The following is a 10,022-nucleotide window of genomic DNA, read 5'->3' as shown; positions in this document are numbered from 1 at the left end:
AGAGAGAAATCCATTGCTCCTGAGAGGGTCCTGAGGTAATGGCCCGTGGCCATGGCGTCCGAAGGACACCGACTGGTGGGACGCGCTCTGCCACTGGGACGGTCGGGTCTCATTTATTTGAGCTCCCCGTGCTCCCCCAGGGTAGAGGTGCCTCAGCTTTGTGGGTGCTGGTGCTATTTGTTCAGGCGTGTCTGACTGTGCACCCTGTGGATCCATGAGCAGTTAGTCCCTTCTGCACTGCACCTGCTTGTCTGTTTTTTGCAGCTACAATAGAAGTTGTTAAGTTTTCCTACAACCATTGTCCTGCTTCATAATAATAATAGCCAGGGCTTTGACTCTTGACTTTCCCTCAGTGACAGCCCAGGAAGCTGTAGGCCTTCACCAGTAGACGCTGGGCCCGGTGTCGTGTCCAGGTTGCAGATTCACAATGCACAAGTCTCTAATGTAGGGTTGTGACAGATGTGTCCTCTGGGGGGTGGGCAGCAGAAAGGGACAGATACTGCTGAGAGGGGACTCAGCTGCTGCCTGACTTGCCAAAGTGCGAGAGAAATGTGAAGAGCAGGATGAAAGACTTAAGATGGAGCAACATCCAGTGTCATTTCATGAATCCGAAGATTTATGTGGGAAGGACATTTTCTCTCTTCTTTTTTTTTTTTTTTTTCCTGCTAAAACATGTGTGCTGTGAACTTACCAGGAAATTTGCCACTGGAGGCATTGATCTTCTGACCTGGTCACGTTGGATTCCAGCTGTACTGGCTGCCCGACTTCTGACTTCAAGGGAACAAAGTCAAAAGTGTACTTTGACCCCATTCCTAGTGCAGGGCCTTCAGCGTGACAAACCTCTTTGGGAAGCAGGCGTGCTAGGCAGCTGGAGTGTGACTGTAGGCATTTTTGTTAGATTCCTAAGATTCGAATCCTCATGTTCCCTTGTGAGAGGAAGACAGTTCTGCCTCCTGAATGCCATGTAAGAATATTGCCTGTCTACCTCCCTCGCAGAATGTTGGCAAGAGCAGGGCAGACATCTGTAAGATCATGTGTGCCAAGGAGAATTGGTTTATTTTTTCTCTGCTCAAAGCCAAGGGAGTAATACATGAAACTAGCCATGGGCAGGTTCAGAAAAAAAACCCAAAAGGAGGTTGTTGTTCCCACAACATCTTGTTAAAGGGCAGATTTCCCTGCCACAGGATGTTCTAGCTTACTAAAAGTTTACATGGGCTCAAAGGGAAATGGGACTGTATCTATGGAGGGCTGTCAGTAGACTGTTGTGATGACCTTAGAATCATAGAATCATTGAATCATTTAGGTTGGAAAAGAGCCTTAAGATCATCGAGTCGAACTATCAACCTGACACTGCCAAACACACCACTAAACCATGTCCCTCAGCACCACGTCTGCCTGACTTTTAAATACCTCCAGGGATGGCAACTCCACCACTGCCCTGGACAGCCTGTTCCAGTGCTTGACAACCCTTTCAGTGAAGAAATTTTTCCTAATATCCATCCTAAACCTCCCCTGGTGCAACTTGAGGCTGGTTCCTCTTGTCCTATCACTTGTCACTTGAGAGAAGAGACCGACCTCCCCTCGCTACCCTCTCCTTTCAGGGAGCTGTAGAATGCGAGAAGGTCTCCCCTCAGCCTCCTTTTCTCCAGGCTGAACACCCCCAGGTCCCTCAGCTGCTCCTCATCAGACATGAGCTCCAGACCCCTCACCAGGTCCATTGCCCTTCTCTGGACATGCTCCAGCACCTCAATGTCTGTCTTGTTGTGAGGGGCCCAAAACTGAACACAACACTTGAGGTGGGGCCTCACCAGTGCCGAGCACAGGGAGACAATCACTGCCCTGGTCCTGCTTGCCACACCATTGCTGATACAAGCCAGGATGCTGTTGGCCTTCTTGGAAAGTCCCTCAGTGCTGCACTGGGGGAGGTGTACCCTGGGAAGTGCCGCCACATGCACTGCTATTCCTGCTCAGGCATCTGCTGGAGGCGGGGTGCTGACCCAAAGGAACTGTAGGCTGACCCATCATGGCTGTTACTCTCTCCTTTCTTCCAACTAACTCTTTACACATGAAATTTTAAGTACTATAGCTTTAATTCTTGAGTTTTATGGTGCTTTATTAAAATCTTCAACCCATTTTTGTGCTGCCGGTTTTTGTCAATACTTGTTGTAACCACTGAGCTAAGGAATACGTAATGAATGTGCCCATTAGACAACTGCATCCACAGCTGGAAACTAAGACATGATACATCCGAACCTCTTTTATACCACGTTTTAGCTGCAAATCTGAAAACCACCATATGAAAGATGGCAAGTACCACTGTCTTCATTTAATAAATGGCAATATGGACTAAAACTTAGGCCTCGCAAAGATAAGCCAGGAGTCTCAGCCTGCCTTACCCGCAGGACCTATGGCTTTCAGCAGGTTGTACTGTTGAGCGCTCAGTCCCAGTCTAGCCTCCAGCCCAAGAACTACTGCAGCGAGAAGGTCCAGTGGGAGACACCATGCTTCCTTGGGCAGGAAGGATGGAGGCCAGGCTTGTTCCCACCCGGCTGTGCTCACTGCTTAGGGTACAGTGTTTAAAATTGTCGCCGCTCTTGGCTGTGGCAAAGCCATAATGGCTAGCTGCTCCCAAAGCTGCACACACCCTTACTTCTCATAATGGCTCTCATCTCTCCAGGGGTGGTCAGGTGAGTTCACTGAACCAGCAGAAAAATAATATGGCTGTGAATAAAAAGAAGCTTCCTGCCAGTTCTCTCCCTGAAGCAGCTCCCCACAGAGTTGTGAGGAGCAGGGACACCGTCCCCCAGGACAGTGGTGGCCAGGTGCTGAGGGGTCTGATCTCTCAGTGGCTGCTATCAGCTGGCAGGACTAAGCCTTAAGACCAAGCCTGAGCAAGAAGAGACATTTGAGCATCTCAGTTGGGGGTCACAGGCAGAGGAGAGAACAGGTCAGAGCACGTGTCTGCTTCAGTTTCAGAGCGAACGGTGCCACCATCACCTTCTGCGCCATGCCAGCCACTCAGCCTGGCGCAGGGCAGGCAACCATCACCGCTGTGGCCCTGTGCAAGGAGCTGCTGCTTCCAGGTCTGGATGGGACTTCTAGGGATGGCACCACACCACTGCCTCCTGTGGGGTTTCTCCTCCATTCTCTGACAGGGGCTGCCAGCCACATCTTAGCTGTGGTCTGGGATGGGATGGAGAGCAGGTCTGCACCCTGAGGCTGCGAAGGTGATGTGGCTCCTCATGGTCCTGGTGCAAGACTGCCCCGAAAGAGTTAAGAGGAGGGCTCCTCCCTCCCAGTACATAAGTCTCCTCCTGGGTGACCTTCCCAGCAGTCTTTGCTGGCTCTGCCCCAACCAAACAAAGAGGGCAGGAGCTTTTCAAACAGCAGCCTCCCGAAAAGTTGGCTGCTGCAGAGCTGGGCTGTGCTGGGACCCTGGCTGGCCACGGCCACCGGAGGATGCAGCAGTGGCAGCAAGTTGGTGCCGTCGCCTGGGAGGATCCCGGCAGTCGTCTTTAGTCCCTGTACGTGGATGCTCTGGCTGCTTGCTGCTGTGCATTATGCTGGTTTGGGTGCCGGGAGGGCGATGGGGAAGGATGGAGAGAAACTTCTCACAGCGGCAGTTTGATTGGGGTGCGAGTGGCAGGGAGGGGCGAGAGGAGGCCGGTGACGGTGTGCTCCTGCGGCCCACAGCCGTCCCGCGCTCCACGGGGCGCTGCTCTGGATGCAGTAGACCACTACTGCTCGGCACAGAGACTGGGGACGCACTCAGAGCGGGTATGTGGAGCTCTGGTGCTGCACTGAGACTCAGTGCCAGGGCTGGGAGTGGCGTGACCGGTCTGAGACGCTGTCCTCCAGCCCCTTCTGGAACTCGGAAACCCGCCTAGCAATTTTCCAGCAGAGGTGCAGATCCTTTTTAGAAATTGCCGGTGTGTCGACAGCTGGCTGGGTGGTGGATTTAAGGCAGCAGACAATCACAAAGCTGCTCCAGCCAAGACACTGCAGATGAGCAGGAGAGGAAAGAAGGGAGCTCCGTGAGTGCTGCTTTTGGATCTTGCCTCAGTGTTTTTCTGTCTCTTCATTCCTTCACCTCCAGGCTGTTGATGAGAACAGTGCTATGTATTGCCATCTCTGCAGGTGAACTGCTGCACTTGCAGCAGTGGATGGTGGTTAGAACTAATTAGTCAGTGTCTCTAAATGCCACCTGAGGCTGAAAGTGCTTGTCCTGGGTGTTGCACTGTCTTGCAACTGGGTGTTTCATTTTTCGTTGGCTTTGGGTTGTGGAGCTGCCGTGGCATGGTGGCGTGGCTACAGAGGGCTCTCCCTGAGCCCCAGAAGATGCAGGTGATCGGTGGGTTATTCTGCCAAGAGCAGCACTAAACCACTGGCGTTCGTTTATTGTGGTGAGGTGCAAGGTGCCGTATACCGGGCATTACTTCATACTTGTAGGGTTTGCGCTGCCCACAGCCTCTTGCTGCTGATGTTTTCCCTGTGCTGTAAGAGCTTTGGTCCGTCTCCCCGTTCAATCCATCCCTTTTTCTGCACCTGTGTTACAGGGAGGTTAGGTGTGTGTCTGGCTTCAGAGAACACAGTCTGTGTGGCTTTGTTAGAGGAATTGCAGGATGGGGAATTTGTCTTCTAAGGGCTTGGAAACTTTTCGTCCTACTGTGTAGTAACTGCCTGGGTTATCTCTGCAGAGAATTGTGATTAGCCCCACTTTCCAATGGCTGCACCGTCGAGTAGCTATATAAATTTGGAACAGCAAAAAAAGGAGATTTGTGGGGGTTCCTCTCTAATCTGCAGAAGGAGGTGAATTTAGCAGTTTAGCAGAAACACTTCTAGGTGAATTAAGTCTTCAGCAGTACTCTCTGAGCATCTGGCCTGCCATCTCTCAAGGTCTGAGGCTGATTCTTGCAGTGGACACCAGCAGCTAGGCCATGGACAAGCTCAGGACTCTGCGGCTGTCTGCACTTGAATGTGCCAGTGCACACATTGGCATTTTGGAGCTCTTAGCCTAAAAACCGTGCCATGATGCACTTTTTCTGTTTTCCTGTAACACTTGCCCTGATGCTGTAGGAATATGCCTGCTCAATGTTACCCTTCCTCAAACGTCCTGGTTTCACCACAAGGAACAAATAACACATTACACTCTGCAGTGATTCATTTGTTTCCTCTTCAGGCATGTGAAAGACACTAGAAATTCAAGGTATGCTGGTGGTTTAGTCTTCGCAACTCTCTCTGCTGTAAGGGCTGCATCTTTGGAGAGCAGACACTTAAAGCTGCAAAACACTTAAAAGAGAGGCTAACGTTGACTGTACAGATAAAGTCAGGGCAGCGAGATATGCGGCATTTATTGTTCTTGTCTGAATACTTAAGCTCAGCTTCACAAGTTTGTTCAGTCCCAGGGCAGAGATGGATTTCTGAGCCTGGATGTGAAATCCAGCCTGTCCCTCTGCCTCAGGCCTTTCCAGGTCGTCCATGAAAGCCTCTTGTTCCTTCAAGCTGTGGTTCCGCAGTCATTAATATCAGGTTTGGACCTTCCAGTTCATTTCTTAATACAAATCTGACCTTTAGCAGGTACAGCATCACAGCCATGCTGAATTTGTTAGAGCACGAGATATGGCGTTGACGTTGACCTATGGTTTTTGAGCTGTAGGAGAGCCGATCCAATGCAAAGACTTTTTGTACAAAGCTATCTGTCAGTGCGATTTTATACAGGGTCACTGCTTTGCACTGTGTGGCTTGGGGCTCTTTGACCATTAGAGTGGATTTTCCTGTATTTCTGAGACTCCTCCTTTCCTCCCCTCAAATGTGAGGAACCAGTACTATGTTTATACTGTTGTTACCCTGTGCCCCTGAGCAACCCTAGCAAAGCTCATCACATATACACGCTCCTATTTGTCCCACCGCCTTGTCTTCATACCCTGTTCCCCAGTTAGCACAAGGCTGTAGTGGCATTGGCTGGGTGAAAAGCAAACTATGTGTATCTTCCTACTCACGATCGGTTTTGCAAACCCCAAACTGTTAATTAAAGGAACCTTGCAGTGACCCAGCTTTCTTCAATTTGCACGTCCTGCAAACCTTGAAGTAAAACCTTAAGGTTTTATATTTTCCCTTTGAGGACCTAATTTTTAAAGCGTGGCCAGGCAGGGGGCTAGCTCCTCTACTGCTCTCAAAGCAGAGCCTAAAGGAACTGGTCAGTTGCCAAAGGTGACAGAGCAAAATTAGGCCTGGTCTCTAAATAGCTCACTTCCAAATCCTGGGACAGATACACAACACTTTCTTCTCTGCTGTTTTGATGGCTGAAATACGAGTTGATTAAAAAGCTCCTTATGAGGTTATCCCTTCAGAGGGGCAGCTGGCATGGCTCACCTAACAGCAGCACCGTCTAAAGTCAACTGGCCAGTCTCCTTTTAATAAAACCCGGAGCAGAACTGCTTCTTCACCAATTTCGCAAAGAAAATTGGGGCTCTGTAACATGGGGTAGAGCAGTCTGTATGGCTGGTAGCAGTCAATGTTGTTAGATAATGTTATTGCTTCCAAGAGGCTTGACATAACCCGCAAAGCAGTGACACCAGGTAAAATTGCAGCCTGGGAGAGACGGCCATTCTTCCCTGGCACAGATCTTCCCGCTTTGACAACATTTCAGCGTCGGACACCTAATACTGTTAATCTTCCTCCGAGCTAAGTACCATTAAACCACATTGCCAGTTCTTTCTGATTACCTGTCTCCATGGAGCTAAGATTTCCCAGTCTGTTTGTACTGCAGTGAAACTGTTATCTAGGTGAGGAGCTAAGAACTATCCATGTCCCTTCAAAGCTGTGTTGGGCGGGCTCTGAAACGGGACCCCGAGGGCAAGAAACCAAGCGGAGCATTGCCATACCGGCTTGTCTTTCCTTTCCAGCATGGCTCACTGTAGTCAAAGCACTTTCCTCTGCGGGCTGAGAAAGAATCAGGCATTCCCCCACCAGACTGGCCCCTTCCACAGCAGCTCTGCCTTCACTCTACTTGAAACGCTTCTTGCTGTCTTGGTTGCAAGAAGCCCCTTTCCATATCTGAATCAAGTGTAAACTAGCGCTGTCCTCCTTGTGCTTCTGGAGGATGTTTTTAATGTTTTTTTTTTTTTTTTCCCTCTGAGCTGCTGTGGAGCGAAGAAGGACACATCTTGCCAGCTTTTGCAGCGCCTATTTAGAACGCTGTGGGAAAGCAATAAAACCGATGAGGATGGTTCAGTGTCCCTGCCCAGCTGCTTGCAGCTGCTCCAGCTTCCCAAAGGTGCGCTGGGGATCTGAGGAGGAGGGCTGGAAATCAGAGGCAAAGACAAGGGTGCGCAAGAAGACCTTGTTGAGCTGCTGCCAGCCACAAAGCCCAGGGTGAAGGGAGGTCTGGCAGATTGGGCTTGTGGCTCCTTACAAGGTCCATGAGGATCAATTCCCTTTTGCTAACACCTTCCCTTTCTTTATTTTTGTGCTTTTGTGTAGCCTGGGGTGCCTTGTGCATCCGTTATGAATTAGTCAAGCTGTTTCCCATCCCATGCCCTGGAACACTGGCCTTGCACTGTACAACAGCAGTTCAAGTTGACGGGAAAGGGATATACCCTAACTCTGTCCTTCATGGTCCTACATGGACCTTCTTAGGGCAGGAGTATTTTGCACTCTCTGCAGCGCAGCAAGCTCTTGAGTCCAATGTGCATTGGAATGTTAACAACGTAGAGCGGCTGTTTTCAATTGCTGAGACCAGACAGGATGAGCTGCCTCTTCTCGCTCTCTGTGGGTTGCAGCTTTTCCCTCTCCCACTCGTCCTTCTTCCCTGGTCACAGCCATTCTCAACATCAGCAGTTTGTCTCACTGGTGAGACACATTGCTCCACCATGGTATCTGCTAGCCCTGTGGTTGTGCTGCTTCTGAAATGATAGACTGCAGCTTGTTGCTCTGGTTAAGTCCATCCATAGATAAATGCCGGTGTCTCCCCGAGGCTGTTCCATCCCTGAGGGCCAGGCTGACTGCGGGCGTGTTGTCGTGCAGCTCACCCAGATGACTTAAATAGCCAGAAAACACAACCCCAGGGTAAAGCAGTTGCATGATTGTGGCATGGCACTACTGCCTGTTGAAGACTCTGCAGAGATCTGATTCTTCCCTGCTTCATCCCAGCATGAATTTTGGAAGAAGGTTTGCTTGCACCTCCCCAGGGCAAAAACTGCCCATGTCCAGGAGCAGGCTTGTAGCTGTGACACAAAAGGGAGAAGTAAATCCTCCTGGACACGAGTCAGTGCTGTGTTCATGCAGCTAACGTTGAACCCTTGGGGAGTCTGACATTCAAACCCTGTTAAATCAGGGCTGCAGAAGGACGGGGGGAGACACCAGCGGCGATGCAGCTGGTGGGTGTATGTGTGTGCCAGCAAGCGGGGGAGCTCTGCCCCAGAGACCTGCAGGATGGACACTGGGGAGCTCTGCTTCTTCAGGTCCAAGCCCCAGCTTCGAAGTACAGAAACAAGTGGTGAAGAGGAAAAGCTGGCTGCTTGCCCTCAGGCTAATGGTTAGGTAACTTCACCTGGGTTGTAGGAAACTTGGATTCATGCTCTTCCTCCTGCTCAGACCTTAAATCCACTCTGCCCTGAAGGGAACTCTGGCGTGTGCATGAGTGCTGCCTTCTTTCTCCTTCTCTCTTGAGGCTATTCCACATTGTATATAATATTTTCTCGGCCAGAGAGCAGGAGAGCTAAGGAAATAATCCCGGTGGTGATTTGGTTGCTCCAGGCTCTGGTCTGTGTTTCTGTGGATATTACTGCATGCAGAGTTATGGAATAGAAGCTTTACCAGCAGTGATGTCTGGTTAAAGGAGCTTTTCCAGCTACAAAAAGTATACTTAAAGACTTTAGGCATTGCGAGGTTTCAGCAGCAACTGGAGAAAGAGTGGCTGATCTGAAATTTGGACAGACGCCTAAACTGGCAGGCTGAAGCAAAATTCCTTTTGCAGGCCTGGCTGCAAAAACATGCAGCTGCTCACAGAAATGCTCGTGTCCAACTGTCTGGGTAAGGTCTCGCAAGTCAACCTACCGAAGGGCAAAACTTGGAGCCTGTGGTGCTGTGTGACAGCCCTCTCCGACTGTAGCCATAAGCCGAGTGTTCCAGTCATCACGTCTTCACCCTGCGAGTGCACAAAGCAAGGGGTCTGTGTGGCGGGAAGGACACTTGCAGACCCATGAGGAACCACACCGAAGCTATCATAGCTCGCAGGAGAACGACATTGTGTCCAGACAGGCATGACTGCAGAATCAGGGCTTGCAAAATGACTTGGGGCTGTGGCTGGTGCACAAGGAGGTAGCCAGGTAGGTGGTGGCAAGCTACGTCATCAGAATGGGGGTTTGTAGTGCCCACACAGCTCACAGCACCTGTGCTTTGCACAGAGACCTCCAAGCAGACTTTGTGGTGCTGCTCTGTTTTAGAAATAGCAAAGGCTGAGTCAGCTCAGATGAGATTGTTCCAGGGACTTTCTGGAGGAGTTGAAACCTTTCTGTTTTCCCGATATCCACAGAAATGAAAAGGGGTAAAGGCAGAGAGTAAGCTCACGTGATTGCAGTGCTGTGAACTTGCTTCCAGTGATGTGCTCTCTTTCAAAGCCACTGCTTGAATTAATTTCTCCTCAGTGGCGTAAGAAACCTTCAGAGGAACCACATCACCCCCAGCCTGGCCCTGAGAAGCGAAGGGAACTCTGTCCCTGATGGAAAATCACAGGGCTGGGAAAATCCCTGAATCTTTCCCTTTCATTGAATTGTTGGGCTTTTTTTTTTCCTTCTGCAAAAATTATTGGAGAGTAACAAACATCTTGTAGGCCAGGTGAGTGTAAAGGTCTCGTCTCCGTGAATGTGTAACTTGGGCGGCGGTGTTGCATAAGTTGCCTGCATGACACAGGCTGCAGCTCCACTGGGAAAATCCTCCCTGGAGAAGGAGAAAGCGGAGAAGGTGATGGACTCAGCTGTGGAAATGGGGAGAATGTTTAGGACAGGAAAACTGCAAATTTG

The sequence above is a fragment of the Charadrius vociferus genome, unplaced genomic scaffold (assembly GCF_000708025.1).
Source record: "Charadrius vociferus isolate BGI_N301 unplaced genomic scaffold, ASM70802v2 scaffold585, whole genome shotgun sequence".
NCBI classification, from domain to species: Eukaryota; Metazoa; Chordata; class Aves; order Charadriiformes; family Charadriidae; genus Charadrius; species Charadrius vociferus.
The sequence above is the reverse complement of the archived record's forward strand: the minus strand, read 5'-3'. Positions refer to the sequence as shown.